The 27,327-nt window shown below is 55.2% G+C and overlaps 1 protein-coding gene across 1 annotated transcript in view; it reads right to left on the bottom strand.

Moving 5' to 3' along the window:
* The window catches only part of LOC147733265 (sperm-specific sodium:proton exchanger-like), a 4,638,748-nt gene that overhangs the window by 3,306,179 nt on the left and 1,305,242 nt on the right, over window positions 1–27,327 (bottom strand). The window lies entirely within an intron of this gene.

A 27,327-nucleotide genomic window follows, 5' to 3' on the forward strand; every position in this document is an offset into this window, starting at 1 on the left:
TCCCCTGCCTTCCTCACTGCTAGGGGTACCTACTTCATTTGTCGAGACAGAGCTTATACATGGTTGCCTGCCGACTTCTCAGGATCATGTTATATTGCTCGATTGTTACCTCCGACATACACTGCTTCACCTGATTACCACAGAACAAGAGTAGCGAGAGGTGTCTTCAGCAAGGAAGATACAGCTGGTCAGGAAGCTGGAGACTTCTTCAAAGGCTTCCTTCCGTTCTGGGGACCTATGGCCAATAGTAGAAACATACGTCAGCTAACACGGGTAGTCGAATCTACTATTACCGAAACTGCTGGTGCCCTTAGCAATCTGACAGCTGAGCTTCAGGCGGATAGGCTCATGACGTTGCAGAACCGTATGGTTCTAGATGTTATACTTGCAGATCGAGGTGGGGTATGCAGAATGATCCAATCGAGCTGCTGTGTCTTTATTCCTAATAATGCTCCAACAGTCTACGAGGCGATCTCTAAGTTGCACAAGATTTCGGACTCAATACATGTAGACAAGGGAAACTGGTCCTTCATGGAGTGGGTTTGGACTCTGATCTCAGCGTGGGGATGGGAAGTTCTAATGGTCATTGGTGTCATCCTAGTATTCCTATTCTCATGTTGTCTGATTATCCAGTGTGGTCCTGCTCTGTGTAGTCTTTGTGCTACGACTTGTCTCAGAAAACCACCTGCGTTTGGAGAAAAGACACGAGAAAGGATGATGATACAACAGCATGTCACTGACCTGATGAGCATAGAACTAGATTCAGACATAGATTGAGTAATTGCCTATGTAAGGGCAAAAGGAGGGTCTGAGGTTCCGTGACGGTTCCGTGACGACTTGAACCCGTGTTTTCAAGTTTGTCGGAAATACATAGTATTGGTATCAGTGAACCGCAAATGATCCATTTAGTATATCCTAGTGTTTTCGCTACGCTACGAGCAAGAGCACTCCTTCCATTGACATATTTCTGATATACCCACGGCATCCATCTTAGATCATGGCCGCCATTTTGTGTTTCCTTGCCCTCACATATGCAATAGCCTCTGATCACTTCATTCACTCCACTTTGATTAAGGACACGTAGCCTTAGCCGGAGATTCACCTCTTACATGACACGTGCACCTTAAACCAGATCACGCTGTAGCTGCATGACTCGACAAAGGCTGCCTCCTCTGCCCAAGGCCAGTCTTGCCAAACTGGTCTTCGTGTCCATTGTACCTGATCATGATTAGGCGGCCGAAGCCGGTAGCCTTGCCCATTTACGACCTACAAACATCCCTTATCCCACTTTTCTATCTTCCACACCTGGCTCTGTTTCTTTCTTTCTGAATCTTTATTAGGGGGAGGTAACGAACTTTACGATGAGGCGGTCCGGGTCCTGAATGCAATATTGACAGGGGATTGTGATGGACTGGTGGGAACCCTTCTTCGTAGATGTTTGGTATCAGATTTTATCAACGGTTCCTGTGTAACGCCAAATATTTATTGTTTAGAGACACAAAGGTTTGGGAATGTACCGACATGTGAAATATTTGCCTAGAGCACAATTTTTGGTATATAAGGAGCAACCCACTTTGTACAAATCGAACAGGCTCCTAGTTTCTGCCCGTGCGTAGATTCTGTGACTTCTGTGTCCCTGCAGTAATAAACCTTTGGTCTTTGACGCCACCATCGAGAAGCCCGTGTTTCTGTTCATTTGTGCACCAAGGCAGGTGGAACTCCGGGGTCTTTGGGTGTTGTACCCTGACACCTCTGGACGGAACCAAAAAGTCCAGAACTCCACTTCCCCCCCACTGCCGCAGGCAGAAAATCCGCGTATGTGGCAGAATGACAGAGTCCGGCCAGTGCACAAGACAGGTTGGCCAGGGGCGTGAGCTGTGTTATGGGAAAGCCCAGGCGTGAGCCTCCCTACAGGGCATGAGTACTGATCCAAAGCCTGCTGCTCCCGCCCCACCCCGTGGTAGTCTCTACCGGCACCCCACCACAAAGCAGCCGGGTCGCAGGTACAGGGGGGCTGCTGGGGGCCTCTGCATGGGAAACTCACCACCTCTCCAGTCACAGGGCACAGTACGTTCCCACAATCCCCAGGCACCAGTCACCGGAGCTCCTCCCCTCCGACTCGGGGACTCCCCGAAGCCGTTTCCGCATCGCGATGCCTCCCATGCAATCCATGGCAAAGGCGGCAGTCCGGCATCTGTGGGTTCAGTCGCTTGGATCATGGGACAGCACTAAAGGTGGGGTGTAACATCGGCCCTCACGATCCTCAACGGCAGGGAGCCTGGGACCTCGGTGACCTAAAACCTCCGGGAGGACCCAACGGGAAGGAGGACACGGACAGCAGGAGGGGGGCGGGAACAAAGACACAGACAGCGGGAGGGGGTGGGATACAACAGGAACGAGGACATGGACAGCGGAAGGGGGCGAGAACAAAGACACGAACAGCGGGAGGAGGCGGGATACAATGGGAACGAGGACATGGACAGCGGGAGGGGGGCAGGAAAAGACACGAACAGCGGGAGGGGGCAGGAAGGAGGACAGTGGGAGTGGGTGACCTGATCTTAACGAGCAGCAAAATGTCAGCCGCATAGCTCTGAAAATTTCGGAATCGGGGGCGTGTTTTGGTGTTCAGAGTGACGGATGACGTCACAGGGCGAAAGAACACAAAAAACATGCCACGAATCAGAAAGAGACGGAGCTTGATTGGAGTTATGCCCTCTCCTCCAATGGCTGGCCTCCGTTTAGGATCGGTGGGGACCAGGGGTCCTGGCACTGGGCGCGGTCCAGGCGCGGATGTGCGCATACGGGCTTGCCTTTGGCGCGCCTTCGGCACACAATCGGCGTGCCCGCTGAGCGTGAACGCTGTGCGTGCGTGTGGGCGGCATAAGTAAGGAGCCAGCAGGGAGGAGCAGCTGGGTGGCGGGATTGGGGCGGCGAATGGGCAGGAGGGGGGCGGGGCCGCCGGGAGTCAGTGGTGGGAAAATCAGCGGTTCTACGGCAGCTGGGGCGTTCCAGGCAGCAGCGGTGGCAAAATGGCGGTTCTGCGGCGGCTGGGGCGTTAGCAGCGAGGCAGGGGCAGCAAGCAGCAGAGGAGCGAGGCAGAAGTCAGCGGGAGCAGCGGTGAGTGGGGGCGACCTCGCCTGGAAGTAGGCTCAGCGGTCGCGGATGAACCAGAGGGTGGCAGTGATGAACAAGATGGTGGCAGTGGTGATCCAGAGGGTGGCAGTGATGAACCAGAGGGTGTCAGTGGTGAAGCAGAGGGTGTCAGTGGTGAAGCAGAGGGTGTCAGTGGTGAACAAGAGGGTGGCAGTGGTGAACCAGAGGGTGCTGTGATGAACCAGAGGGTGCTGTGATGAGCCAGAGGGTGGCAGTGATGAACCAGAGGATGACAGTGATGAACCAGAGGGTGGCAGGGATGAACCGGAGGGTGGCAGTGGTGAACCAGAGGATGGCAGTGATGAACTAGAGGGTGGCAGTGGTGAACGAGAGGGTGGCAGTGATGAACCAGAGGGTGGCAGTGGTGAACCAGTGGGTGGCAGTGATGAACCAGAGGGTGGCAGGGGTGAACCAGAGGGTGGCATGGGTGAACCATAGGGTGGCAGTGGTGAACCAGAGGGTGACAGTGATGAACCAGAGGGTGGCAGTGATGAACCAATCACGGTGTCGGGGAACGAAGGCAGGACTCCCCTTCCCCCCCACTGCCGCAGGCAGAAAATCCGCGTATGTGGCAGAATGACAGAGTCCGGCCAGTGCACAAGACAGGTTGGCCAGGGGCGTGAGCTGTGTTATGGGAAAGCCCAGGCGTGAGCCTCCCTACAGGGCATGAGTACTGATCCAAAGCCTGCTGCTCCCGCCCCACCCCGTGGTAGTCTCTACCGGCACCCCACCACAAAGCAGCCGGGTCGCAGGGACAGGGGGGCTGCTGGGGGCCTCTGCATGGGAAACTCACCACCTCTCCAGTCACAGGGCACAGTACGTTCCCACAATCCCCAGGCACCAGTCACCGGAGCTCCTCCCCTCCGACTCGGGGACTCCCCGAAGCCGTTTCCACATCGCGATGCCTCCCATGCAATCCATGGCAAAGGCGGCAGTCCGGCATCTGTGGGTTCAGTCGCTTGGATCGTGGGACAGCACTAAAGGTGGGGTGTAACATCGGCACTCACGATCCTCAACGGCAGGGAGCCTGGGACCTCGGTGACCTAAAACCTCCGGGAGGACCCAACGGGAAGGAGGACACGGACAACAGGAGGGGGGCGGGAACAAAGACACAGACAGCGGGAGGGGGTGGGATACAACAGGAACGAGGACATGGACAGCGGAAGGGGGCGAGAACAAAGACACGAACAGCGGGAGGAGGCGGGATACAATGGGAACGAGGACATGGACAGCGGGAGGGGGGCAGGAAAAGACACGAACAGCGGAAGGGGGCAGGAAGGAGGACAGTGGGAGCGGGTGACCTGATCTTAACGAGCAGCAAAATGTCAGCCGCATAGCTCTGAATATTTCGGAATCGGGGGCGTGTTTTGGTGTTCAGAGTGACGGATGACGTCACAGGGCGAAAGAACACAAAAAACATGCCACGAATCAGAAAGAGACGGAGCTTGATTGGAGTTATGCCCCTCTCCTCCAATGGCTGGCCTCCGTTTAGGAAGCCAGCCAATGGAGGAGAGAGGCGGGTTCAAGCCCCCATACTAGAAATCCTTAAATCTCCTCCCGGAGACTGCGCAAGCGCAGCCTTCGGTCCTCGACCTAAAAAAGGAAAGGGGGCCTGAAAGTCCACCAAATCTAGGGATTTCGCGAATAGGGGGGTCAAGTTTGGTCTCCAGGTTATTGACATAAAGAGTCACATTATCCGAGTACTTGACTCCAAGATTACCCTAGGTCTGCAATCAACCCCCCTCCCTGCATGATGCTGCCACAAGAGGCTACATGCCTATGGCAAAGAGGAGGTGTGAGAGTGCACACCCCTGCCTTGTACCTCGAGCTACAGCAATTGGAGGGGAAATCACAACGTTAATCCGCAACCTGGCAGTTGGGGAGGTATACAAGAAGGTGATCTTTTGGAGGAAGGCAGGGTTCACGCCAATACGGGTCAGGAACAAGAACAGATAAGGCCATTCCAGCCCGTCAAACACCTTGATGGCATCCAGAAAGACAGCAGCGGCAGGGAGGGAGGGAGGGAGGGATCCACCTCCTGCATCACTGTGAAGAGTGTACAGAGGTTATGGGCATGGCTCCTGCAAGGAACAAATCCACATTTGTCAGGACAAAATATCGTGGGGAGCAGTGGACGTAGTCGCATAGTCAGTGACTTAGCAATGATTTTATTATCCACATTAATCTTTGAGAGTGGCCTGGAGGAGTCACAGAGGAGCGGGTCTTTGTCCGGCTTAAGAATGGTCACTATCAGTACCTCCCAGAGGGATGAGTGAAGAGAGCCCTGCTCAAGCGAGTCTTCATACATGTGGGGTGCAAGAAGCGGTGCAAACTCCATGTAGAAGGCCGGGGTCAAACCGTACAATGTACCCAGGCATAGCCCAGATTACCCTAATCACCTCCTCCTCCGTGTATGGCTCATCTAGATATTTCCGGTGTGCGTCACTGAGCCCAACTAACTCAATGGAGTCAAAGAAGGACAGTAGGCCGGTAAGTGTCTCCAACTGTCGTGTGGCATTTATTGAAGAATAATAGTTGGTCATTTCAGCCTGAACTGACGTCTGTCTGACCGCGATCATAGCCTCGTTTGAGCACAGTTCGCTTATATAATCAGTTGCCCATGGCTTCTTTAGTAGGCCCTCCAGGGTTTTGCTGGCCCGGTCACCCGCACCATTGGCGGGCGTGCGCCTCCTGGCCTAAGTAGTGTGCTCCTCTGTTCCCAGCTATCTTGGCCTTAATCTGCCCAAGAAACACGATCTGGCCAGATTTAAAAAAATTGTAATTCGAGCAAGCGTACCTCCTTTTCCTTTCCAGCCACCGCAGATCGTTCTCTAACGAGCATAGGACATCGGACTGCATGGCGATACATTTGCCCCTCATGACAGCCTTGAACTTTTCCCACAACGTGGATGGGGACTCTACCGTGCAAATGTTAGTAGCAAAGTAGTCCTGTATGGCGGACCCGATTTCTCTCGGAACACCTGGTCTCGGCGAACGCCAGCTAGGAGTCTCCAGCTGAAAGCTCTATTTGGCACGTCCGGTAAAAGAAATTCCAGTAGTACTGGGGCATGGTCCGAGAACATTCGGAGAAGATGAGCACAGCGCCTAACCTAGGTGTTCGTGTTGCAGGATACAAGCCAATAGTCAATAGTTGACCAAGTGGGGCCCGCAGAGGAAGTGCAGGTACCCTCCCGGTCATGATGGTGGTGGCGACGCCAAACAGCGATCAAATCATGGTCTTCCATAAGGTACGAGGCTGCACCGCAGCTCGAGGGTGAGGCCGGTGAGAGCCGATCGACCTATCAATATCAGAGTTAAATATTACATTGAAGTCACACCCCCAGAGTACCTCCCAGGGCCTAGGGAGTCTGCCAACCCCCACACCGCCGTGAATAATTGGGGATTGTCAGTATTAGAGCCGTGAACAGAAATGAGTCTAACTGGGCGACCGGAGAGGACGCGGCCACTAAGACATAGTGGCATTGGGGATCGCATATCACAGTACGCGTATGCCAATGGAGACCCTTCCTAAGGACAATGGCTGTGCCTCTGGTGTAATTGGAGAATCCAGCAATAAAATTTTCGCCCATCCACCCTGCCCGCAAGCTCAAACAATTGGTCCCCATAAGATGTAGGTCCTGTAAAAAATAAATGTCCATCCCATATTGATTAAGGAGCGCAGCCACCAATCACATCTTTCTACCATCATTCATACCCCTCACATACAGGTTACCGCATTGAGGGTAAGTGCCCCATCAGTAGATAGTTATAAGTCCATTCCCATGCATACATGAGCGCTACGTGTAGGGCAGGGTCAGCAATTGTACAGCCCAGACCAGAGAGAGGAGAGGAGAAGAAGAAGAGAATGGAGGTAAAGAAGAAGAGCAAAAAAACCCAGCCCAGGTGGCTCACCTGCCACCGAAACCTACCCACTATAGCTGCCCAACATGGCTGGAGAGCATCTGCCCGAACGAGGTCAGCAACAAAATGAAACATGGGACTCATCCCAGGGGGTGGCAACAGAGGGATCGGCGTAAACCAACATCAAATAGTCGGGCGGCTGGAAAAAAGGGCGCCCAAGAGGGCAACAGAACAGGACAGTCTGATGGCCCAGTCCAGTGCTGACTCCCTCACATGCCCATAGTAACAAATAGCACAATAAGTCCAAGATGCACGACAGTTCAGCCTGATGCAAGAGTCTACCCATACAAGTCTGCAAAACAGAATACTATCGGACTAGCTCAGTCATTTTCATTGAGGGGGTCTTCAGCCGCCTGGTCCCCATTTGTGGGGGCCTCTAGTCGCGAATGCTTAAGGCTGCACACAAACTTGGCAGCAAGCTTGGGATCAGTGAAAAAGGATGTCTTGCTTGAGTGGAGGATTTGAAGTTTCGCTGGGTAGAGACGAGAATACTTGATGTCCTATTGCTGCAGAAGTCTTTTGAACAGTGCAAATTCTTGGCAGGTGGCCTGAACAGACAGGGTGAAATTGGGGAAGAAGGAGATCGAGCTGCACTGATATCTGAGGTTGTGGCGGTCTTGGTCCCCTCATAGCACAGTGTCGTGATCTCTATAGTTTAAAAGTCTTGCAATGATTGGGCAAGCTGGGGCCATGGGGGGGCCTCGGACTGAGGGACCTGAGAGCACGCTCCACTATGCACTGCGCTGATAAGGCCTCGCCAAAGAGGTATTGCAGCATTTCCTCGCCGAAGTCCTCCATACTTGTCATGGCAGTTGTTTCCAGGATTCCAAGAATGCGCAGATTTTTGTGTCAGGACCTCACTTTGCGGTCTTCATTCTTGTTTCTGATGACCTCCAGCACTTTCTCCATACGGAGTAGCTTCTCCCGGGTCGTTGATCCCTCATCCTCAAACGCTGCTGTCCTTTGCTCTACTTCTGTGAGACCCTCATTGTGGTTCGCCACCTTGTCCCGGAGTCCGTCCAGGCAATCCAACATCGAGTCAATCTTCAGGTTAATGGCAGATAGAGACTGTTTCAGATCAGCAAACATTTTGAGACTGTTGGGCTCTGGGGAAGAAGTGCTACGGTTGGGTCTTCGACCGATGAGGTGGCCCCCTCTGGGTTTTCCGCTGTTCAAACAAGATTTTGGGTTGGTTTGTGTCTGTCTTATCCATGGTAAATTGGCTGGTCAAGCCACCAGAAATGGCTGCCCCCTCACAAAGCCATCCGACCCTAGGTTGAGCACAGAGAAACGCTCAGTTCATACAAGTCTTGTGGTCAGTAGATCTGGCCCCCCACGCTAACTTCAATGAACCTGGTGTACCTCTGCGCATCCTCGGGGAGCGCGCGATAATCATGCCCTGAAAATGTCCTACAAACAATTCTGGGTGGGTTGCTGAGAGCGAGAGCTCGTGCTACGAAGTGTTCACCCTCAGAAACAGACCCCTCTACTGCATTATTTACCTCTGCGCAGATTAGGCAATACGAAAATGTCTCGGCAGCAGGCAGAACAGGGAGGCAAGTGCATGCGCAGAGCATGCAGCATTGGAGGTATTTTGCTCTAGGACCAGAGTCACCCGTGGGCGCAAAGGGAACAGTCAGGCAGCAAAAAGGGGTCTCTCAATAACCTGGTATCACCGTGACCCGTCCCCAGAGCACAGTAGTGGAAGATTCTGTACAGCAGAGGCCGTAGAGCAGCGCCATCCTTTACATGCCCCTGAGCGTCCATGAGGCTAGTCTGAAGGAAGCCGGCAGGAGACAGGCTCTGTTGGGCACACCCCTTAGTACGCCAGATGCAGGCACAGCATAGTAGAGAGTCAGGGGAAGGGGCAGTATCCAGCAGGGGATCTGGAAGGCAACCTCAAAAGAGGAGACGAGCCGCCAAGGAAGGCAGGCTGGCGGGTAGCAGGATTCAGACAGTCAAGGGCTATAGGCTCCGCCAGCCCTGGTCAGCATTATCCCATCAGACTGGCAGCCCAAGACGCAGGCAGAGCAGGGCCTCTGAATCTCACCCCACAGCCACGACACAGCCCACCAGGCTCCCATGGCCTGACAGCAAGCCACAGCCACACACTCAGAGCCGGGCCAGGAGTGGGTCCCGCAGGTACGTTCTTCACCGCCCAGTCACCACAGGCTGCTCGCGTCCGACAGGCCACCCCGAGGCAGCCCCGAAGCAAACTCTAGCCAGGCGGAACCCCAGCAGATCTCTCTCGTCTGCTCAAGTCAGGCAGCGGTGGGGCCCGTCTTTGCCCCGGACTCCACCCGGAGTGTACGCCATCCTCAGCAGTCAAGGACACTCACAGGTCACCAGCCGCGCCTGCTGTAAGCTCAAGCACCGCAGTCGCAACCGGGGAGCTGGACAATCCGGGTACCACAAGACCAGGCTCCATTGCACCCACCGCTAAGGAAGGGCCACCATTTGCATCAGCCCAAAAGCCGCCGATTCAGAGCCTCTAAATTACTGCAGAGGCCATCGAGATGCAGCAGACCAGAGTATTTCGGCAATCACAGCTAATAGGGATCACTGGCATGTTTTAGTTAGCCTCAGTGGGCCCCCAGACTGCAGAATAATGAATGGATTGACAATCCAGCCTGCAAAGCCTCACTGCGTGGCGGCCATCTTGCAGCTGGCACACTAGCGCCCCCAATTTTTCTACCATACTTAAAATATAATATAGCAACACCCTAAAACCTACTTACATGCACTACGCCAGGAGAGCATGGAACATCATAACTTGCATCTAGAGTTTCTTAGGAGAATTAATACACTGATTACCTCTCTAGGCAAAACACTCTAGTTATCATTAGTCAGAAACCAGTGTTCTCTTGAGAGGAAAACACAAATACTTGTAGCTTCTTGTCTCCCAGACTTGGCTCAGTATCAACTTTTAGCATAGAATGATATGCAGCAGCATCACAGCAATCTGGAAGTGAAGATTTTCTTCTGACAGTATCTTGTAGGATTAGCTGGGGTAAAGGACCTCTCCTCCCAAGTGGTCGAATGTCAAGCCCTTGATACTATATCTGTATCTGAGGCTGTAATTTTTTAATATAACTGTTTACATGTCTTACATACACTATGTACATGAGAATGCTAGTCTTAGATGCATTCTTTTAAACAAAAAAGATAAACAAATGTTAATTAAGCATGGGCGTAAAATCCGTTCCGTTCGCGGAATTTGCGGATTTTCTGCAATTTCGCGGTCCGCGAATCGTGTGAAATTGCAGAAAAATCCACGAAATCGCGTTTGGAACGGATTTTCAAAAACTGAAGTACATGAAGCACTTACAGGGTTACAGCAGGTGCCAAAGTTGAAGCTAATTTCTTTGTAACCATTTGCAAAATGGTTACAAGAAATTAACTTGAACTTGGGCACCTGCTGTAACCCTGTAAGTGCTTCCTGAGCGGCGCCTCCACAGTTGTTGCCTACTTGCAATTATTTTCTGACCCTGTACTGACCCTCAAAGCAGGGTCAGAGAATAGTTACAAGTATGGCACAATGCTCCAGGCTGTCACAAAAATTAAACCACAACAGGAAGCACTTACAGATAAGGAAGCAGGTGCAGGACTTGAAGCTCAAATTCAGTAACACATTAACCAGACCCCATTTGAGGCTGGGCAGGTGTGCTTTCTCCCTATAATCTACAGTGGTGAACCAGAGGGTGCTGTGATGAACCAGAAGGTGCAGTTGTGAATCAGAGGGTGCTGTGATGAACCAGAGAATGGCAGTGGTGAACCACAGGGTGGCAGTGGTAAACCAGAGAGTGCTGTGATCAATCAATCAATCAATCAATCAATCATAACACTTGTATAGCGCACTACTCACCCAAAAGGGTCTCAAGGCACTTGGGGGAAGGGGTCCGCTACTGCTCGAACAGCCAGGTTTTGAGTTGTCTCCTGAAGGCGAGGTGGTCCTGGGTCAGCCGAAGGTGGATGGGCAGGGAGTTCCATTTCTTGGCCGCCAGGTAGGAGAAGGATCTGCCTCCGGCGGTGTCTCTTCGGATGCGTGGTACGGCGGCGAGGGCGAGGCTAGTAGACCGTAGCTGGCGGGTGGGCGTGTAAAAGGTCAGGCGGTCGTTGAGGTACTTGGGGCCCAGGTCGTGGAGAGACTTGTGTGCGTGGGTGAGGAGCCTGAACGTGATCCTCTTGTTGACGGGGAGCCAGTGCAGGTCCCTCAGGTGGCTGGAGATGTGGCTGCGTCGGGGGATGTTCAGGATGAGTCGGGCGGAGGCATTCTGGATGTGTTGGAGTCTTTTCTGTAGCTTGGCTGTGGTTCTGGCATAGAGGGTGTTTCCGTAGTCCAGTCGGCTGGTGACGAGGGCCTGGGTGACCGTCTTCCTGGTTTCGGTCGGGATCCATCGGAAGATCTTGCGAAGCATGCGAAGGGTGTGAAAGCATGATGAGGAGACGGCGTTGACTTGTCTGGTCATCAAGAGGGAGGAGTCCAGGATAAAGCCCAGGTTGCATGCGTGGTCTGTTGGCTTGGGAGCGGTGCCCAGGGCTTGGGGCCACCAGGAGTCGTCCCATGCGGAGGGCGATGGTCCTAGGATGAGGACTTCAGTCTTGTCTGAGTTCAGTTTCAGGCGGTTGTTCTTCATCCACTCGGCGACGTCTTTCATCCCTTCGTGTAGGCTGGTTATGGCGGTGTCTGGGTCTCTGGGGAGGGAGAGGATCAGCTGGGTGTCGTCGGCGTAGGAGATGATGTTGAGGTTGTGTTGGCGTGCGATGGCAGCAAGGGGTCTCATGTAGACGTTGAAGAGGGTGGGGCTGAGTGATGATCCTTGCGGGACGCCGCAGATGACTTCTGTGGCCTCGGAAAGAAATGGGGGGAGGCGGACTCTCTGTGTTCTTCCGGCGAGGAATGAGATGATCCACTCCAGTGCCTTCTCTTGGATGCCGATGTTGCTGAGGCGTTGGACTAGGGTGCGGTGGCAGACAGTGTCGAACGCTGCAGAGAGGTCCAGGAGGATGAGTGCCGCTGTTTCCCCGTTGTCAAGCAGGGCTCGGATGTCGTCGGTGGCTGCGATGAGGGCGGTCTCGGTGCTGTGGTTGGCTCTGACACCGGACTGCGAGGGGTCGAGGGATCCGTTCGGCTCGAGGAAGGCGGCAAGCTGTCTGTTGATGATCTTCTCGATGACTTTGGCAGGAAAAGGAAGGAGCGAGATGAGGCGGAAGTTTTTGGGGTCGGTGGGGTCCGCTGTTGGTTTCTTCAGTAGGGCGCTGAGCTCGGCATGCTTCCAGCTCTCCGGGAAGGTGACGTGTTGAAGGAGGTGTTGATGACGTCCCGGAGTTGGGGTGCGATGGTGGAGTCGGCCTTGTTGAAGACGTGGTGGGGGCAGGGGTCGGTTGGAGCTCCGGAGTGGATGGTGTTCATCGTGCGGGCTGTGTCTTCAGTGGTTACCGTGGTCCAGGTGCAGAGGGTGGCGGTGGAGTGCGTTGGTTTGACGGTTGGGTGCGTGGATGGTGCGCCGAAACTGTTGTGGATGTCGACAATCTTGCGGTGGAAGAACGAGGCGAGAGAGTCGCAGAGATCCTGTGAAGGAGTGATGTCGTTGTTGCCGGTGCTGGGGTTGGAGAACTCCTTGACGATGCTGCAGAGTTCCTTGCTGTTGTGGGCATTGTTGTACAGTCGTTCCTTCAGTGATTTCTTCTTGGTGGTGCGGATGAGCTGGTGGTGCTTGCGGGTGGCGTGTTTGAGGGCGGTCATGTTGTCAGTTGTCTGGTCGAGGAGCCAGGCTTTCTCGAGGGTGCAGCAGGTCTTCTTGGAGTCCTTGAGTTCATCGGTGAACCAGGGGGCCTTCTTGCTTCTGGGTCTGCTGGGGGGGTTCTTCAGTGGTGCGAGGTCGTCGGCGCAGGTGGTCAGCCACTGCGTGAAGTTGCGGGCTGCTTCGTTGGGGTCCATTGTACTGGCTACTGGTGGGTTCTGGCTGAGGGAGGTGGTGAGCTGGTTGGCGGTGATCTTGCTCCAGCTTCTGTGAGGAACCTGTTGTAGGTGGTGGTGGGTTGTGGTTTTTCTGAAGCTGAAGTGGACGCAGCTGTGGTCGCTCCAGTGGAGTCCGGTGGAGTGGCTGAAGGTGATGTGCTTGCTGGATGAGAAGAAGGGATCAAGCGTGTGGCCGGCGTAGTGGGTGGGGGTGTTGACCAGTTGCTTGAGTCCGAGGTTGGCGAGGTTGTCCAGCAGGGCGGCGGTGTTGCGGTCCTCGTTGTTCTCCAGGTGGAAGTTGAGGTCCCCTAGGAGGATGAAGTCGGCGGAGGGGAGGGCGTGTGGGCTGATGAAGTCTGTGATGTCTTCGCTGAATTTTGTGCATGGTCCCGGGGGTCTGTAGATGAGGGTGCCTCTGAGGGTCGTCTTTGGGTCGGTGTGAATCTGGAAGTGGAGGTGCTCGGCGCTGCGAATGTGTCGTTGGAGTTGGTCGTGATGCGGATGGTGTTCTTGTGACGATGGCGATGCCTCCTCCGGTCTGGTTGACGCGGTCCCTCCTGATGATCTTGTACCCGTCCGGGATGGCGATGGCGATGTCGGGGGCTGAGGAGGCGTTCATCCAGGTTTCCGTGAGAAAGGCGATGTCTGGTGATGTTGTGTCGAGGAGGTTCCAGAGTTCCACGGCGTGTCTGTGGACGGAGCGGGTGTTGAGCAGAATGCACTTGAGGTTGCTGCTGGTGCTTGGCTTGGCGGGCGTGGTGCAGGTTCGGAGGCAGGTGAACCTGCAGGTTCTGCAGGTGAAGCGTCCGTGAATGCGTTTCGGGGCGGCCCGGCAGCAGGTGGGGTTCCGGCCGGCATTGAGTGCGTTGAGGGCAGCGGCGTCGTAGGTCTGTTGAGTCGTCTTTCATCGGTGGGGACCAGGGGTCCTGGCGCTGGGCTGGGCGCGGTCCAGGCACGGACGGGCGCAGACGGGCGCATACGGGCTTGCCTTTGGTGCGCCTTCGGCACACAATCGGCGTGCCCACTGCACGTGAACGCTGTGCGTGCGTGTGGGCGGCATAAGTAAGGAGCCGGCAGGGAGGAGGGGGGGTAGGCCGCCGGGAGTCAGTGGTGGGAAAATCAGCGGTTCTGCGGCAGCTGGGGCGTTCCAGGCAGCAGCGGTGGCAAAATGGCGGTTCTGCGGCGGCTGGGGCATTAGCAGCGAGGCAGGGGCAGCAAGCAGCAGAGGAGTGAGACAGAAGTCAGCGGGAGCAGCGGTGAGTGGGGGCGACCTCGCCTGGTAGTAGGCTCAGGGTGGCAGTGATGAACCATAGGGTGGCAGTGATGAACCAGATGGTGGCAGTGGTGATCCAGAGGGTGGCAGTGATGAACCAGAGGGTGGCAGTGGTGAAGCAGAGGGTGTCAGTGGTGAAGCAGAGGGTGTCATTGGTGAACAAGAGGGTGGCAGTGGTGAACCAGAGGGTGCTGTGATGAACCAGAGGGTGTCAGTGATGAACCAGAGGATGATAGTGATGAACCAGAGGGTGGCAGGGATGAACCGGAGGGTGGCAGTTGTGAACCAGAGGATGGCAGTGATGAACTAGAGGGTGGCAGTGGTGAACGAGAGGGTGGCAGTGATGAACCAGAGGGGGGCAGTGATGAACCAGATGGTGGCAGGGGTGAAAAAGAGGATGGCAGTGGTGAACCAGAGGGTGGCAGTGATGAACCAGAGGGTGGCAGGGGTGAACCAGAGTGTGGCATGGGTGAACCATAGGGTGGCAGTGGTGAACCAGAGGGTGACAGTGATGAACCAGAGGGTGGCAGTGATGAACCAGAAAATGACAGTGGTGAATCAGAGGGTGACAGTGGTGAATCAGATGGTTCTGTGATGAACCAGATAGTGGCAGGGGAGAACCAGAGGGTGTCAGTGGTGAACCAGAGGGTGGCTGTGGTGAACCAGAGGGTGCTGTGATGAACCAGAGGGTGGCAGTGGTGAACCAGAGGGTGGCAGTTATGAACCAGGAGGTGGCACTGATGAATCAGAGGGTGGCAGGGGAGAACCAGAGGGTGCTGTGATAAACCAGAGGGTGGCAGTGATTAACTAGAGGGTGGCAGTGGTGAACCAGAGGTTGGCAGTAATGAACCAGAGGGTGATAGTGATGATCCAGAGGGTGGCAGTGGTAAACCTGGGGTGGCAGTGATGAACTAGAGGGTGGCAGTGATGAACCAGAGGGTGGCAGTGGGGAACCAGAGGGTGCTGTGATGAACCAGAGGGTGGCAGTGATGAACCAGAGGGTGGCAGTGGTAAACCAGAGGGAGCTGTGTTGAACCAGAGGGAGGCAGTGATGAACCAGAGGGTGGCAGTGGTGAACCAGAGGGTGCTGTGATGAACCAGAGGATGGCAGTGATCAACCAGAGGGTGGCAGTCATGAACCAGAAGGTCGCAGTGATGAACCAGTGGGTGGCAGTTATGAACCAGAGGGTGGCACTGGTGAACTAGAGGGTGCTGTGATGAACCAGAGGGTGGTGTGATGAACCAGCAGGTGACAGTGATGATCCAGAGGGTGGCAGTGGCAAACCAGAGAGTGGCAGTGATGAACCAGATGGTGGCAGTGATGATCCGGAGTGTGGCAGTGGCGAACCAGAGTGTGGCAGTAATGAACCAGAGGGTGGCAGTGATGAACCAGAGGGTGACAGTGATGAACCAGGAGGTGGCACTGGAGAACTAGAGAGTGCTGTGATGAACCAGAGGGTGGCAATGATGAACCAGAGGGTGACTGTGATGATCCAGAGGGTGGCAGTAGCAAACCAGAGGGTGGCAGTGATGAACCAGATGGTGGCAGTGATGATCCAGAGGGTGGCAGTGGCGAACCAGAGGGTGGCAGTAATGAACCAGAGGGTCGCAGTGATGAACCAGAGAGTGACAGTGATAAACCAGAGGGTGGAAGTGATGAACCAGAGGGTGACAGTGATGAACCAGAGGGTGGCAGTGGTGAACCAGAGGGTGGCAGTGATGAACCAGAGGGTGACAGTGATGAACCAGAGGGTGGCAGTGATGAGCCAGAGGGTGGCAGTGATGAACCAGAGGGTGGCAGTGATAAACCGGAGGGTGACAGTGATGAACCAGAGGGTGGCAGTGATGAACCAGAGGGTGGCAGTGGTGAACTAGAGGGTGCTGTGATGAACCAGAGGGGGGCAGTGATGAACCAGAGGGTGACAGTGATGAACCAGAGGGTGGCAGTGGTGAACCAGAGGGTGCTGTGATGAACCAGAGGGTGGCAGGGGTGAACCAGAGGGTGGCATGGGTGACCCAGAGGGTGGCAGTGGTGAACCAGAGGTTGACAGTGATGAACCAGAGGGTGGCAGTGATGAACCAGAGGGTGACAGTGGTGAATCAGATGGTTCCGTGATGAACTGGATAGTGGCAGGGGAGAACCAAAGGGTGTCAGTGGTGAACCAGAGGGTGGCAGTGGTGAACCAGAGGTTGCTGGGATGAACCAGAGGGTGGCAGTGGTGAACTAGAGGGTGGCAGTTATGAACCAGGGGGTGGCAGTGATGAATCAGAGGGTGGCAGGGGAGAATCAGAGGGTGCTGTGATGAACCAGAGGGTGGCAGTGAATAACCAGAGGGTGGCAGTGGTGAACCAGAGGTTGGCAGTAATGAACCAGAGGGTGATAGTGATGATCCAGAGGGTGGCAGTGGTGAACCAGGGGTGGCAGTGATGAACTAGAGGGTGGCAGTGATGAACCAGAGGGTGGCAGTGGGGAACCAGAGGGTGCTGTGATGAACCAGAGGGTGGCAGTGATGAACCAGAGGGTGGCAGTGGTGAACCAGAGGGCTCTGTGATGAACCAGAGGGCTCTGTGATGAACCAGAGGGTGGCAGTAATGAACCAGAGGGTGGCAGTGGTGAACCAGAGGGTGCTGTGATGAACCAGAGGATGGCAGTGATCAATGAGAGGGTGGCAGTCATGAACCAGAGGGTCGCAGTGATAAACCAGTGGGTGTCAGTTATGAACCAGAGGGTGGCACTGGTGAACTAGAGGGTGCTGTGATAAACCAGAGGGTGGTGTGATAAACCAGAGGGTGACAGTGATGATCCAGAGGGTGGCAAAGGCAAACCAGGGTGGCAGTGATGAACCAGATGGTGGCAGTGATGATCCAGAGGGTGGCAGTGGCGAACCAGAGTGTGGCAGTAATGAACCAGAGGGTGGCAGTGATGAACCAGAGGGTGACAGTGATGAACCAGTGGAAGAAACTGGTGAACTAGAGGGTGCTGTGATGAACCAGAGGGTGGCAATGATGAACCAGAGGGTGACAGTGATGATCCAGAGGGTGGCAGTGGCAAACCAGAGAGTGGCAGTGATGAACCAGATGGTGGCAGTGATGATCCAGAGGGTGGCAGTGGCGAACCAGAGAGTGGCAGTAATGAACCAGAGGGTCGCAGTGATGAACCAGAGAGTGACAGTGATGAACCAGAGGGTGGCAGTGGTGAACCAGAGGGTGGCAGTGATGAACCAGAGGGTGACAGTGATGAACCAGAGGGTGGCAATGGTGAGCCAGAGAGTGGCAGTGATGAACCAGAGGGTGGCAGTGATGAACCAGAGGGTGACAGTGATGAACCAGAGGGTGGCAGTGATGAACCAGAGGGTGGCAGTGGTGAACCAGAGGGTGCTGTGATAAACCAGAGGGTGGTAGTGATGAACCAGAGGGTAACAGTGATGAACCAGAGGGTGGCAGTGGTGAACCAGAGGGTGCTGTGATGAACCGGAGGGTGGCAGTGGTGAACCATAGGGTGACAGTAATGAACCAGAGGGTGACAGCAGTGAACCAGAGGGTGGTATGTGTGAACCAGAGGGTGGCAGTGACGAACCAGAGGGTGGCAGTGGTGAACCAGAGGGTGGCAGTGATGAACCAGAGGGTGGCAGGGGTGAACCAGAGGGTGGCATGGGTGAACCAGAGGGTGGCAGTGGTGATCCAGAGGGTGCTGTGATGAACCAGAGGGTGGCAGTGGTGAACCAGAGGGTGGCAGTTATGAACCAGAGGGAGCTGTGATGAACCAGAGGGTGGCAGTGATGAACCAGAGGGTGGCAGTGGTGAACCAGAGGTGGCAGTGATGAACTAGAGGGTGGCAGTGATGAACCTGAGGGTGGCAGTGGGGAACCAGAGGGTCCTGTGATGAACCAGAGGGTGGCAGTGATGAACCAGAGGGTGGCAGTGGTGAACCAGAGGGAGCTGTGATGAACCAGAGGGTGGCAGTGATGAACCAGAGGGTGGCAGTGGTGAACCAGAGGGTGCTGTGATGAGCCAGAGGATGGCAGTGATCAACCAGAGGGTGGCAGTCATGAACCAGAAGGCCGCAGTGATGAACCAGTGGGTGGCAGTTATGAACCAGAGGGTGGCACTGGTGAACTAGAGGGTGCTGTGGTGAACCAGAGGGTGGTGTGATGAACCAGAGGGTGACAGTGATGATTCAGAGGGTGGCAGTGGCAAACCAGAGGGTGGCTGTGATGAACCAGATGGTGGCAGTGATGATCCAGAGGGTGGCAGTGGCGAACCAGAGTGTGGCAGTAATGAACCAGAGGGTGGCAGTTATGAACCAGAGGGTGACAGTGATGAACCAGAGGATGGCACTGGTGAACTAGAGGGTGCTGTGATGAACCAGAGGGTTGCAATGATGAACCAGAGGGTGACCATGATGATCCAGAGGGTGGCAGTAGCAAACCAGAGGATGGCAGTGATGAACCAGATGGTGGCAGTGATGATCCATAGGGTGGCAGTGGCGAACCAGAGGGTGGCAGTAATGAACCAGAGGGTCGCAGTGATGAACCAGAGAGTGACAGTGATGAACCAGAGGGTGGCAGTGGTGAACCAGAGGGTGACAGTGATTAACCAGAGGGTGGCAGTGGTGAGCCAGAGGGTGGCAGTGATGAACCAGAGGGTGGAAGTGATGAACCAGAGGGTGACAGTGATGAACCAGAGGGTGGCAGTGGGGAGCCAGAGGGTGGCAGTGATGAACCAGAGGGTGGCATAATGAACCAGAGGGTGACAGTGATGAACCAGAGGGTGGCAGTGATGAACCAGAGGGTGGCAGTGGTGAACCAGAGGGTGCTATGATGAACCAGAGGGTGGTAGTGATGAACCAGAGGGTGGTAGTGATGAACCAGAGGGTGGCAGTGGTGAACCAGAGGGTGCTGTGATGAACCATAGGGTGGCAGGGGTGAACCGGAGGGTGGCATGGGTGAACCGAAGGGTGGCAGTGGTGAACCAGAGGGTGACAGTGATGAACCAGAGGGTGGCAGTGATGAACCAGAGGGTGACAGTCGTGAACCAGAGGGTGACAGTGGTGAATCAGATGGTTCTGTGATGAACCAGATAGTGGCAGGGGAGATCCAGAGGGTGTCAGTGGTGAACCAGAGGGTGGCAGTGGTGAACCAGAGGGTGCTGTGATGAACCAGAGGGTGGCAGTGATGAACTAGAGGGTGGCAGTTATGAACCAGGGGGTGGCAGTGATGAACCAGAGGGTGGCAGGGGAGAACCAGAGGGTGCTGTGATGAACCAGAGGGTGGCACTGAATAACCAGAGGGTGGCAGTGGTGAACCAGAGGTTGGCAGTAATGAACCAGAGGGTGATAGTGATGATCCTGAGTGTGGCAGTGGTGAACCAGGGGTGGCAGTGATGAACTAGAGGGTGGCAGTGATGAACCAGAGGGTGGCAATGGGGAACCAGAGGGTGCTGTGATGAACCAGAGGGTGGCAGTGATGAACCAGAGGGGGGCAGTGGTGAACCAGAGGGAGCTGTGATGAACCAGAGGGTGGCAGTGGTGAATCAGAGGGTGCTGTGATGAACCAGAGGATGGCACTGATCAACCAGAGGGTGGCAGTCATGAACCAGAGGGTCGCAGTGATGAACCCGTGGGTGGCAGTTATGAACCAGAGGGTAGCACTGGTGAACTAGAGGGTGCTGTGATGAACCAGAGGGTGGTGTGATGAACCAGAGGGTGACAGTGATAATCCAGAGGGTGGCAAAGGCAAACCAGAGGGTGGCAGTGATGAACCAGATGGTGGCAGTGATGATCCAGAGGGTGGCAGTGGCGAACCAGAGTGTGGCAGTAATGAACTAGAGGGTGGCAGTGATGAACCAGAGGGTGGCAATGGGGAACCAGAGGGTGCTGTGATGAACCAGAGGGTGGCAGTGATGAACCAGAGGGGGGCAGTGGTGAACCAGAGGGAGCTGTGATGAACAAGAGGGTGGCAGTGGTGAATCAGAGGGTGCTGTGATGAACCAGAGGATGGCAGTGATCAACCAGAGGGTGGCAGTCATGAACCAGAAGGCCGCAGTGATGAACCAGTGGGTGGCAGTTATGAACCAGAGGGTGGCACTGGTGAACTAGAGGGTGCTGTGGTGAACCAGAGGGTGGTGTGATGAACCAGAGGGTGACAGTGATGATTCAGAGGGTGGCAGTGGCAAACCAGAGGGTGGCTGTGATGAACCAGATGGTGGCAGTGATGATCCAGAGGGTGGCAGTGGCGAACCAGAGTGTGGCAGTAATGAACCAGAGGGTGGCAGTTATGAACCAGAGGGTGACAGTGATGAACCAGAGGATGGCACTGGTGAACTAGAGGGTCTGTGATGAACCAGAGGGTTGCAATGATGAACCAGAGAGTGACCATGATGATCCAGAGGGTGGCAGTGGCAAACCAGAGGATGGCAGTGATGAACCAGATGGTGGCAGTGATGATCCATAGGGTGGCAGTGGCGAACCAGAGGGTGGCAGTAATGAACCAGAGGGTCGCAGTGATGAACCAGAGAGTGACAGTGATGAACCAGAGGGTGGCAGTGGTGAACCAGAGGGTGACAGTGATTAACCAGAGGGTGGCAGTGGTGAGCCAGAGGGTGGCAGTGATGAACCAGAGGGTGGAAGTGATGAACCAGAGGGTGACAGTGATGAACCAGAGGGTGGCAGTGGGGAGCCAGAGGGTGGCAGTGATGAACCAGAGGGTGGCATAATGAACCAGAGGGTGACAGTGATGAACCAGAGGGTGGCAGTGATGAACCAGAAGGTGGCAGTGGTGAACCAGAGGGTGCTATGATGAACCAGAGGGTGGTAGTGATGAACTAGAGGGTGGTAGTGATGAACCAGAGGGTGGCAGTGGTGAACCAGAGGGTGCTGTGATGAACCAGAGGGTGGCAGGGGTGAACCGGAGGGTGGCATGGGTGAACCGAAGGGTGGCAGTGGTGAACCAGAGGGTGACAGTGATGAACCAGAGGGTGGCAGTGATGAACCAGAGGGTGACAGTGGTGAACCAGAGGGTGACAGTGGTGAATCAGATGGTTCTGTGATGAACCAGATAGTGGCAGGGGAGATCCAGAGGGTGTCAGTGGTGAACCAGAGGGTGGCAGTGGTGAACCAGAGGGTGCTGTGATGAACCAGAGGGTGGCAGTGGTGAACTAGAGGGTGGCAGTTATGAACCAGGGGGTGGCAGTGATGAACCAGAGGGTGGCAGGGGAGAACCAGAGGGTGTTGTGATGAACCAGAGGGTGGCACTGAATAACCAGAGGGTGGCAGTGGTGAACCAGAGGTTGGCAGTAATGAACCAGAGGGTGATAGTGATGATCCTGAGTGTGGCAGTGGTGAACCAGGGGTGGCAGTGATGAACTAGAGGTTGGCAGTGATGAACCAGAGGGTGGCAATGGGGAACCAGAGGGTGCTGTGATGAACCAGAGGGTGGCAGTGATGAACCAGAGGGGGGCAGTGGTGAACCAGAGGGAGCTGTGATGAACCAGAGGGTGGCAGTGGTGAATCAGAGGGTGCTGTGATGAACCAGAGGATGGCACTGATCAACCAGAGGGTGGCAGTCATGAACCAGAGGGTCGCAGTGATGAACCCGTGGGTGGCAGTTATGAACCAGAGGGTAGCACTGGTGAACTAGAGGGTGCTGTGATGAACCAGAGTGTGGTGTGATGAACCAGAGGGTGACAGTGATGATCCAGAGGGTGGCAAAGGCAAACCAGAGGGTGGCAGTGATGAACCAGATGGTGGCAGTGATGATCCAGAGGGTGGCAGTGGCGAACCAGAGTGTGGCAGTAATGAACTAGAGGGTGGCAGTGATGAACCAGAGGGTGACAGTGATGAACCAGAGGGTGGCACTGGTGAACTAGAGAGTGCTGTGATGAACCGGAGGGTGGCAATGATGAACCAGAGGGTGACAGTGATGATCCACAGGGTGGCAGTGGCAAACCAGAGGGTGGCAGTGATGAACCAGATGGTGGCAGTGATGATCCATAGGGTGGCAGTGGCGAACCAGAGGGTGGCAGTAATGAACCAGAGGGTCGCAGTGATGAACCAGAGAGTGACAGTGATGAACCAGAGGGTGGCAGTGGTGAACCAGAGGGTGACAGTAAGTAACCAGAGGGTGGCAGTGGTGAGCCAGAGGGTGGCAGTGTTGAACCAGAGGGTGGCAGTGATGAACCAGAGGGTGACAGTGATGAACCAGAGGGTGGCAGTGGGGAGCCAGAGGGTGGCAGTTATGAACCAGAGGGTGGCATAATGAACCAGAGGGTTACAGTGATGAACCGGAGGGTGGCAGTGATGAACCAGAGGGTGGCCGTGGTGAACCAGAGGGTGCTATGATGAACCAGAGGGTGGTAGTGATGAACCAGAGGGTGGTAGTGATGAACCAGAGGGTGGCAGTGGTGAACCAGAGGGTGCTGTGATGAACCAGAGGGTGGCAGGTGTGAACCGGAGGGTGGCATGGGTTAACCGAAGGGTGGCAGTGGTGAACCAGAGGGTGACAGTGATGAACCAGATGGTGGCAGTGATGAACCAGAGGGTGACAGTGGTGAACCAGAGGGTGACAGTGGTGAATCAGATGGTTCTGTGATGAGACAGATAGTGGCAGGGGAGATCCAGAGGGTGTCAGTGGTGAACCAGAGGGTGGCAGTGGTGAACCAGAGGGTGCTGTGATGAACCAGAGGGTGGCAGTGGTGAACTAGAGGGTGGCAGTTATGAACCAGGGGGTGGCAGTGATGAACCAGAGGGTGGCAGGGGAGAACCAGAGGGTGCTGTGATGAACCAGAGGGTGGCACTGAATAACCAGAGGGTGGCAGTGGTGAACCAGAGGTTGGCAGTAATGAACCAGAGGGTGATAGTGATGATCCTGAGTGTGGCAGTGGTGAACCAGGGGTGGCAGTGATGAACTATAGGGTGGCAGTGATGAACCAGAGGGTGGCAATGGGGAACCAGAGGGTGCTGTGATGAACCAGAGGGTGGCAGTGATGAACCAGAGGGTGGCAGTGGTGAACCAGAGGGAGCTGTGATGAACCAGATGGTGGCAGTGGTGAATCAGAGGGTGCTGTGATGAACCAGAGGATGGCACTGATCAACCAGAGGGTGGCAGTCATGAACCAGGGGGTCGCAGTGATAAACCCGTGGGTGGCAGTTATGAACCAGAGGGTAGCACTGGTGAACTAGAGGGTGATGTGATGAACCAGAGGGTGGTGTGATGAACCAGAGGGTGACAGTGATGATCCAGAGGGTGGCAAAGGCAAACCAGAGGGTGGCAGTGATGAACCAGATGGTGGCAGTGATGATCCAGAGGGTGGCAGTGGCGAACCAGAGTGTGGCAGTAATGAACTAGAGGGTGTCAGTGATGAACCAGAGGGTAACAGTGATGAACCAGAGGGTGGCACTGGTGAACTAGAGAGTGCTGTGATGAACCAGAGGGTGGCAGTGATAAACCGGAGGGTGACAGTGATGAACCAGAGGGTGGCAGTGATGAACCAGAGGGTGGCAGTGGTGAACTAGAGGGTGCTGTGATGAACCAGAGGGGGGCAGTGATGAACCAGAGGGTGACAGTGATGAACCAGAGGGTGGCAGTGGTGAACCAGAGGGTGCTGTGATGAACCAGAGGGTGGCAGGGGTGAACCAGAGGGTGGCATGGGTGACCCAGAGGGTGGCAGTGGTGAACCAGAGGTTGACAGTGATGAACCAGAGGGTGGCAGTGATGAACCAGAGGGTGACAGTGGTGAATCAGATGGTTCCGTGATGAACTGGATAGTGGCAGGGGAGAACCAAAGGGTGTCAGTGGTGAACCAGAGGGTGGCAGTGGTGAACCAGAGGTTGCTGGGATGAACCAGAGGGTGGCAGTGGTGAACTAGAGGGTGGCAGTTATGAACCAGGGGGTGGCAGTGATGAATCAGAGGGTGGCAGGGGAGAATCAGAGGGTGCTGTGATGAACCAGAGGGTGGCAGTGAATAACCAGAGGGTGGCAGTGGTGAACCAGAGGTTGGCAGTAATGAACCAGAGGGTGATAGTGATGATCCAGAGGGTGGCAGTGGTGAACCAGGGGTGGCAGTGATGAACTAGAGGGTGGCAGTGATGAACCAGAGGGTGGCAGTGGGGAACCAGAGGGTGGTGTGATGAACCAGAGGGTGGCAGTGATGAACCAGAGGGTGGCAGTGGTGAACCAGAGGGCTCTGTGATGAACCAGAGGGCTCTGTGATGAACCATAGGGTGGCAGTAATGAACCAGAGGGTGGCAGTGGTGAACCAGAGGGTGACAGTCGTGAACCAGAGGGTGACAGTGGTGAATCAGATGGTTCTGTGATGAACCAGATAGTGGCAGGGGAGATCCAGAGGGTGTCAGTGGTGAACCAGAGGGTGGCAGTGGTGAACCAGAGGGTGCTGTGATGAACCAGAGGGTGGCAGTGATGAACTAGAGGGTGGCAGTTATGAACCAGGGGGTGGCAGTGATGAACCAGAGGGTGGCAGGGGAGAACCAGAGGGTGCTGTGATGAACCAGAGGGTGGCACTGAATAACCAGAGGGTGGCAGTGGTGAACCCGAGGTTGGCAGTAATGAACCAGAGGGTGATAGTGATGATCCTGAGTGTGGCAGTGGTGAACCAGGGGTGGCAGTGATGAACTAGAGGGTGGCAGTGATGAACCAGAGGGTGGCAATGGGGAACCAGAGGGTGCTGTGATGAACCAGAGGGTGGCAGTGATGAACCAGAGGGGGGCAGTGGTGAACCAGAGGGAGCTGTGATGAACCAGAGGGTGGCAGTGGTGAATCAGAGGGTGCTGTAATGAACCAGAGGATGGCACTGATCAACCAGAGGGTGGCAGTCATGAACCAGAGGGTCGCAGTGATGAACCCGTGGGTGGCAGTTATGAACCAGAGGGTAGCACTGGTGAACTAGAGGGTGCTGTGATGAACCAGAGGGTGGTGTGATGAACCAGAGGGTGACAGTGATAATCCAGAGGGTGGCAAAGGCAAACCAGAGGGTGGCAGTGATGAACCAGATGGTGGCAGTGATGATCCAGAGGGTGGCAGTGGCGAACCAGAGTGTGGCAGTAATGAACTAGAGGGTGGCAGTGATGAACCAGAGGGTGGCAATGGGGAACCAGAGGGTGCTGTGATGAACCAGAGGGTGGGAGTGATGAACCAGAGGGGGGCAGTGGTGAACCAGAGGGAGCTGTGATGAACAAGAGGGTGGCAGTGGTGAATCAGAGGGTGCTGTGATGAACCAGAGGATGGCAGTGATCAACCAGAGGGTGGCAGTCATGAACCAGAAGGCCGCAGTGATGAACCAGTGGGTGGCAGTTATGAACCAGAGGGTGGCACTGGTGAACTAGAGGGTGCTGTGGTGAACCAGAGGGTGGTGTGATGAACCAGAGGGTGACAGTGATGATTCAGAGGGTGGCAGTGGCAAACCAGAGGGTGGCTGTGATGAACCAGATGGTGGCAGTGATGATCCAGAGGGTGGCAGTGGCGAACCAGAGTGTGGCAGTAATGAACCAGAGGGTGGCAGTTATGAACCAGAGGGTGACAGTGATGAACCAGAGGATGGCACTGGTGAACTAGAGGGTCTGTGATGAACCAGAGGGTTGCAATGATGAACCAGAGAGTGACCATGATGATCCAGAGGGTGGCAGTGGCAAACCAGAGGATGGCAGTGATGAACCAGATGGTGGCAGTGATGATCCATAGGGTGGCAGTGGCGAACCAGAGGGTGGCAGTAATGAACCAGAGGGTCGCAGTGATGAACCAGAGAGTGACAGTGATGAACCAGAGGGTGGCAGTGGTGAACCAGAGGGTGACAGTGATTAACCAGAGGGTGGCAGTGGTGAGCCAGAGGGTGGCAGTGATGAACCAGAGGGTGGAAGTGATGAACCAGAGGGTGACAGTGATGAACCAGAGGGTGGCAGTGGGGAGCCAGAGGGTGGCAGTGATGAACCAGAGGGTGGCATAATGAACCAGAGGGTGACAGTGATGAACCAGAGGGTGGCAGTGATGAACCAGAAGGTGGCAGTGGTGAACCAGAGGGTGCTATGATGAACCAGAGGGTGGTAGTGATGAACTAGAGGGTGGTAGTGATGAACCAGAGGGTGGCAGTGGTGAACCAGAGGGTGCTGTGATGAACCAGAGGGTGGCAGGGGTGAACCGGAGGGTGGCATGGGTGAACCGAAGGGTGGCAGTGGTGAACCAGAGGGTGACAGTGATGAACCAGAGGGTGGCAGTGATGAACCAGAGGGTGACAGTGGTGAACCAGAGGGTGACAGTGGTGAATCAGATGGTTCTGTGATGAACCAGATAGTGGCAGGGGAGATCCAGAGGGTGTCAGTGGTGAACCAGAGGGTGGCAGTGGTGAACCAGAGGGTGCTGTGATGAACCAGAGGGTGGCAGTGGTGAACTAGAGGGTGGCAGTTATGAACCAGGGGGTGGCAGTGATGAACCAGAGGGTGGCAGGGGAGAACCAGAGGGTGTTGTGATGAACCAGAGGGTGGCACTGAATAACCAGAGGGTGGCAGTGGTGAACCAGAGGTTGGCAGTAATGAACCAGAGGGTGATAGTGATGATCCTGAGTGTGGCAGTGGTGAACCAGGGGTGGCAGTGATGAACTAGAGGTTGGCAGTGATGAACCAGAGGGTGGCAATGGGGAACCAGAGGGTGCTGTGATGAACCAGAGGGTGGCAGTGATGAACCAGAGGGGGGCAGTGGTGAACCAGAGGGAGCTGTGATGAACCAGAGGGTGGCAGTGGTGAATCAGAGGGTGCTGTGATGAACCAGAGGATGGCACTGATCAACCAGAGGGTGGCAGTCATGAACCAGAGGGTCGCAGTGATGAACCCGTGGGTGGCAGTTATGAACCAGAGGGTAGCACTGGTGAACTAGAGGGTGCTGTGATGAACCAGAGTGTGGTGTGATGAACCAGAGGGTGACAGTGATGATCCAGAGGGTGGCAAAGGCAAACCAGAGGGTGGCAGTGATGAACCAGATGGTGGCAGTGATGATCCAGAGGGTGGCAGTGGCGA

This window comes from Lissotriton vulgaris, chromosome 2_1 (genome assembly GCF_964263255.1).
Source record: "Lissotriton vulgaris chromosome 2_1, aLisVul1.2, whole genome shotgun sequence".
In the NCBI taxonomy this organism is placed as follows: domain Eukaryota; kingdom Metazoa; phylum Chordata; class Amphibia; order Caudata; family Salamandridae; genus Lissotriton; species Lissotriton vulgaris.